Raw genomic sequence first — 7338 nt, 5'->3', positions numbered from 1 at the left:
TATCATGGAAGGTGATGTCAGATCGTGCCATAATGCATGGTAGGAATAATTTGACCACAAACAATGTGTGTGAACCTCAAAACCCTGAGAGAGCGAGAGAGAGGGGGAGAGAGGTCCAGACACCTTCTCTCTAAGTGTCCTCTGACAAGGAGGTTATTAGAGAACTCACTGGATGACAGCTTGGTTCAACCATGAAGGTTTTGTTGTGCTCTTTTGTTTTAACATGTCATCACAATGTTAATGTTAAATCGCATCGATAAATAGAGATTGCTGGATGATATGGTACAATTAATTGTATACAATTAACGATAACGATAACACCCAAGGATGAAAAATGAAGGAGGGCATGGAGACCAGCATCACATGGGTATAGAATGTAACGGATGGACGGTTCTTTCCCCAGTTTTAGTCGCATCAAGGGTGGTGTGACATCAAGGGTGGTGTGACATCAAGGGTGGTGTGACATCAAGGGTGGTGTGACATCAAGGGTGGTGTGACATCAAGGGTGGTGTGAAGTTATTAAACATGTACTTTTGTCTCTTCCCTGTTCAAGTCAATATGTTTTTAGGTTTCGTGGAACATAAGAGTGAACAGTGTTCCAGAGGAGGGACTGATGTATGTTGACTAATTGATTTGAGAATGTTTCAGTATGTTAATAACTGTAGAAGTGCATTAGGACTAGTGTGTTTTGGGTTAGATGGAATGATATGTGTGCAAATGTATCTGTAGCAGGAGGCGAGGTACACATGAGACCTGTGTTTGAGACTGAATGTTTACATAGGGCTGTTAAGTGGGATGGAATGTGACTGTGGTGGAGATCTGTGGGGGCTCATAAATTAAGGTTGTGGTGATAGTGGTATCATTCCCAGAGACTATGTATATTGTTACAGGAGATAGCTTGTAGGAGAGGGAGGAAACAATATAGGGACTATTATGAAGTTAAATTGAACGTTACACATACCCGGATCATGCTGAGAGTAGAAGAGACAGTGCTGGCATTTCAGACACTATGGTAAACTTTCAAGAAACCTGTGACTCAGAGTTTTGTTAGGCTGGATATTCTTCCAACTCATTAATCTCTTTCCCAATATCTAACTGCCAATTGGATGTATTTCACCTGTGGATGTATTTCAAGGCCTATCTTCAAACTCAGTGCCTCTTTGCTTGACATCATGGGAAAATCAAAAGAAATCAGCCAAGACCTCCACAAGTCTGGTTCATCCTTGGGAGCAATTTCCAAATGCCTGAAGGTACCACGTTCATCTGTACAAACAATAGTATTGCAGTACAAACACCATGGGACCACGCAGCCGTCATACTGCTCAGGAAGGAGACGTGTTCTGTCTCCTAGAGATGAACATACTTTGGTGCGAAAAGTACAAATCAATCCCATAAACAACAGCAAAGGACCGTGTGAAGATGCTGGAGGAAACGGGTAAAAAAGTATCTATATCCACAGTAAAACGAGTCCTATATCGACATAACCTGAAAGGCCGCTCAGCAAGGAAGAAGCCACTGCTCCAAAACCGCCATAAAAAAGCCAGGCTATGGTTTGCAACTGCACATGGGGACAAAGATTGTACTTTTTGGAGAAATGTCCTCTGGTCTGATGAAACAAAAATAGAACTGTTTGGCCGTGTCAGCTCGGCAGGTAGCCTAGTGGTGAGAGCGTTGGACTTGTAACCGAAAGGTTGTACCTTCTTCCATATGTTTGGGGAGTCTCCCACAGGCCTTTTGGCAAACACCAAATGTGTGTGCTATTTTCTTTCTTTAAGCAATGGCTTTTTTCTTGCCACTCTTCCGTATAGCCCAGCTCTGTGGAGTGTACGGCTTAAAGTGGTCCTATGGACAGATACTCCGCAATGGAGCTTTGCAGCTCCTTCAGGGTTAACGTTAGGCTCCCTATATAGTGAATGAGTTAACAACGTTTTAAAATGTGACAGATAATGACATCAGTCTTTAAAAGTAGTCTTTTAGAGAAAGACCATTGAGGTTTATAAAAATAAAGCCAATGGATTCGTGTATTTTGTGGGATGCTGTGTGTGTGGTACTGTAGTGTATGAATGTGTGTACATATGTACTGATATTTATTGAAGATGACAATGTAACAGTATACCTTTAGTCCGTCCCCTCGCCCCGACCCGGGCGCGAAACCGGGACCTTCTGCACACATCAACAACAGTCACCCACGAAGCATCGTTACCCATTGCTCCACAAAAGCCGAGGGCCCTTGCAGAGCAAGGGGAACCACTACTTCAAGGTCTCAAAGCGAGTGAGGTCACCGATTGAAAGGCTATTAGCGCGCAACACCGCTAACTAGCTAGCCATTTCACATCCGTTACACTAAGAGATGAACGTGGTATCTTTGGTCGATGTGGTTGATATTTTGCCTTCATTCCCCACTCAGACCCCAACTAAAACATGTTCTCAGACTAGCTTTGGGACACAATATAGCAACAAAAAAGCCGGCTAAACCAAGAAAAAAACGTTTCCAGTCCACAAAGGCACATGGTATAATCTGTAGGAACTCTACTTACCAGACATAAAGTGAAATGTGTCCCTCGCTATCAAATAAACGACTGAATCCAATTTTTGTCCCGAACAACACGATACACTTGTTGATTTAGACAGCAGGCAGCCATTAGACCACGCACTTGACGCGTGATCTCATACCACGAAATGGCAGGAATACGGTGCGGTTCGGACAAAAGTTTGATTCAGACATTTATTCAGATTTTATGGCCAATATGCGACAGCTACTGGTTGTTCTTAGCCATGACGCAATGCGGAGTGCCTGGATACAGCCCTTAACCTGTGGTATATTGGCCTTGTACTAAAAACCCCAGAGGTGCCTTATTGCTATTATAAACTGGTTACTACTGTCATACTTGGTGAATAAAAATATCTGTTATTTCATAATTAAAGAAAAACCCTGTCGCATTGTCTACTTGTCTGTTTTCCTTGTTCGTGAGCTTGCTTCAGCAAAACCACTCTAGATATCCCACAAGCACACACAAAGAGAGGGGATCTAGATATCCCACAAGCACACACAAAGAGAGGGGATCTAGATATCCCACAAACACACACAAAGAGAGGGGATCTAGATATCCCACAAGCACACACAACGAGAGGGGATCTAGATATCCCACAAGCACACACAAAGAGAGGGGATCTAAATATCCCACAAGCACACACAAAGAGAGGGGATCTAGTTATCCCACAAGCACACACAAAGAGAGGGGATCTAGATATCCCACAAGCACACACAAAGAGAGGGGATCTAGATATCCCACAAGCACACACAAAGCGAGGGGAGCAGGTGAGAACAGGTGGGACCATTCTAGCCAATGAGAGGGCAGATACGTGTGTAAACAACAAGCCATAGAGATAGATAGAGGACTCATCTTTGTATCTGTACCATTATAGTGGCTGACACAGCATATGGGCAGAGCCATTGAGGCTATCTCCATTTTAAAGTAGTACATTTTATTCTTCTTCATTGGCTGATTACTCCCAACTCATAGGAATCCCAACCCAGTTGACTACTTTAAAATGGTGGAAGCCGTCAATAACAATGCCCATGCTAAAACCATCTAGAGATCTTTATCTCTATAACAACAGGTACAACTCCCATAGTCTTTTTGAATTTATTTTTTTGAATTTTACCCCCTTTTCTCCCCAATTTCATGGTATCCAATTGTTAGTAGTTACTATCTTGTCTCATCGCTACAACTCCCGTACGGGGCTCAGGAGAGACGAAGGTCGAAAGCCATGCGTCCTCCGAAGCACAACCCAACCAAGCCGCACTGCTTCTTAACACAGCGCGCCTCCAACCCGGAAGCCAGCCGCACCAATGTGTCGGAGGAAACACCGTGCACCTGGCGACCTTGGTTAGCGCGCACTGTGCCCGGCCCGCCACAGGGGTCGCTAGTGTGCGATGAGACAAGGATATCCCGGTCAAACCCTCCCTAACCCGGACGACGCTGGGCCAATTGTGCGTCGCCCCATGGACCTCCCGGTCGCGTCCGGCTGCGACAGAGCCTAGGCGCGAACCCAGAGTCTCTGGTGGCACAGCTAGCGCTGCGATGCAGTGCCTTAGACCACTGCGCCACCCGGGAGGCCCTGGTCATTTTATTTTAATTTTAAAGTTGCCAAAATACTACATGCCTCCACTAACAGTATAACCATCTAGAGATCTCTATAACAACAGGTACATACCACATGCTTCCACTAACAGTATATCAGTTACATCTTTAACTATTACGAAATGTCAATTTGATCAAATAAGCCTCACATAGCAAATTAGCAATTCCATTTTTTTGTTTTTTTGTACAACCGAATTCGACACTCATTGACCTCCAGACAAACATTCTTCTTCTTCTTCGGCGTTTAACGGTGGTTGGCATCCAGTATGTTGCATTAGCGCCCCCAACTGTAATATAAATACATTATATGTTGTTATACAAAAAAAAAGGGGACAAATAAATACACATAAAATAAACCACCTTTCCAGCTAACCCTACGCTCATTAAAAAACAACTTCCCCCTTCCGCTACGGTGCCCCTATCTGTTCCTGCACCATGTCAACGGCCTGGGAGGACGACCACCACTCAATACACCCTGTAAGTTAAATCTCCTATACACAAATACTTCTCTGCAGCTGCCACCACAACCTTTTTTTCCCCTCTTTTCCTGCAGTACAGTTGATAACCATCTACTACTTACTGGAATCATCTCAGGATCTCTCAGCCTTTGACCCCCCGGCCTCCTCTACTTTCTTCACTGCCTCAGCATACGACACCTTCTGCACTACTTTGACTTTGGCTATGTCAACCTGCCTCTTTCGCAACTGACACTTCCTGTCCCCAGCAGCGTAGGCACCCCTATAGTTGGCACACACAACTTTATTCACCGAAACGACACAATCCTCTGTCCCATGCCCTCCTGCACACTTCCCACATCTTGGAATCTCCCTCCTACACAGCTCTGTGACATGACCATAAACGTGGCACCTGAAACACCGCACTGGATTCGGCACAAAAAGCTCTAGCAGGATAACTGATATATCCTAACATGACTTTGTCTGGTAAGACAGACTCTGACAGTTTACTCCTCAGTTTCACCACCTGGTCTGCGTCGCACCAAACGGCAGGCATCACAAATACCAGGAATCTTCAACTTCAATTGCTCCACCTTCACACTTAACGCTACAAATCACTCCTTTCAATAGTGCCGCGTTCCTAAGGGCAAATCAAAAAAACAGATCTTGACCCAAGTTGCGTGACACAGAGCACCTGCTCCTTCTGGGCAGAAGAAACATAAACAAATATCACAAGTCCACTACAGGTTACCTTCACTGATTCAACTACACCCAACTCCTTTCCCATCCACCCTGAAACCACAAATGGATCTGCCAAAAGGCAAGGATGCACTTCCTCCCAAAAACTTCCCTCCTACTGGACCAGATTCTTCTTCATCATGTCCATCGATGCCAGGCTCGGACTCTGTCCTCTTCACCACACCTTCCAACTCACTTAACTCACCCTCAAATAATTTTCATTTAAACTCCCAAACTCGGGTCTGGATTCAGACTCAACCTCTGCCTCCCTCATTCTCTTCAACCTCTGCCTCCCTCGCTCTTCAACCTCTGCCTCCCTCATTCTCTTCAATCTCTGCCTCCCTAATTCTCTTCAACCTCTGCCTCCCTCACTCTTCAACCTCTGCCTCCCTCATTCTCTTCAACCTCTGCCACCCTCATTCTCTTCAACCTCTGCCTCCCTCATTATCTTCAACCTCTGCCTCCCTCATTCTCTTCAACCTCTGTCTTCCTCATTCTCTTCAACCTCTGCCTCCCTCATTCTCTTCAACCTCTGCCTCCCTCATTCTCTTCAACCTCTGCCTCCCTCATTCTCTTCAACCTCTGTCTTCCTCATTCTCTTCAACCTCTGCCTCCCTCATTCTCTTCAACCTCTGCCTCCCTCACTCTTCAACCTCTGCCTCCCTCATTCTCTTCAACCTCTGCCTCCCTCATTCTCTTCAACCTCTGCCTCCCTCAGTCTTCAACCTCTGCCTCCCTCACTCTTCAACCTCTGCCTCCCTCATTCTCTTCAACCTCTGCCTCCCTCATTCTCTTCAACCTCTGCCTCCCTCATTCCCTTCAACCTCTGCCTCCCTCATTCTCTTCAACCTCTGCCTCCCTCATTCTCTTCAACCTCTGCCTCCCTCATTCTCTTCAACCTCTGCCTCCCTCATTCTCTTCAACCTCTGCCTCCCTCATTCTCTTCAACCTCTGCCTCCCTCATTCTCTTCAACCTCTTCTTCCTCTCTTTTTATCTCCCCCGAAATTCAATTAAACAACTCCTTGTGAAAATAGCATCGAAATCTCTTTATTGCTTCCTCGAAGGGACACCATCTCTACTGTCACTCGTCCGACCCTCACTTCTGTCATAGGCAGGGCATGTGTGGTCCACAAAATTACTGTTTTTGTGGACAGATTCAATTCGCCTCTTTCTCTCCGATTCACCTCATGTAGCCTTGTCCTGTAAAACTGATGTTGACCACAGGAGGGAACATTTACTGGAAATTGGACGCGTTAAAGAGTATGTTCTAAACAATGTCTAAAAAATAAGCTAAATAAAATGGGTATTTTTTTTATTTTTAGATATTCATATTTTTTTATGTTGAATAAATTAATGTGGATTGTTTTTTTTCTTCAGAATGTAGACATACTCAATATGGTTTCGTCAAATCGCTCCTTGACGCAAAGATCTAGAATACCTTAACCGTTATTCACACAACCGAATTCATATTATAAACCAGGAAATCCATTTAGGGCGTGTTATCCTGTCCGGAAGTTGATTGATTGATTGATGGGCACGCTCCTATCAGGTGAGAGTGCATGTTTGTGTCTATGTATGCATGTGCTCTTCACTGTGCCGCGCGCACTGCAGCCATACAGCACCCGAAGTTTGAGTTCCAGATGCAAGACGGTTTGTTGCAGAATGAAATGCTGATCAGCGATTTGCGGAGTATATTGTTCATCTGCGTTTGGAATACGATCTAAACTGGTAGGTGAATAAAAAAATGTAGCCTACCTGTCAACGCACAATGTTTAGTGACAAAACCATCAGTATAGTTGAAAATGCAATGGAAACCCATTTAACTTGGTAATTTAAACCGAACAAGTTATGTGCATACCTCATCACGCACAGGCTTTGATCCACAATTTCAAGTCAATTTGATGGAAGCATCTCAGGTGGGAAAATGCGCATATTGTTTTTATGTGGATTTTAGATTATTCGCATGGAACGTTGGCGCTAATTGGGATGGAAACCGAGC

Source organism: Salvelinus namaycush, chromosome 26 (assembly GCF_016432855.1).
Source record: "Salvelinus namaycush isolate Seneca chromosome 26, SaNama_1.0, whole genome shotgun sequence".
NCBI lineage: Eukaryota > Metazoa > Chordata > Actinopteri > Salmoniformes > Salmonidae > Salvelinus > Salvelinus namaycush.
Note: the sequence above shows the minus strand (reverse complement) of the source record.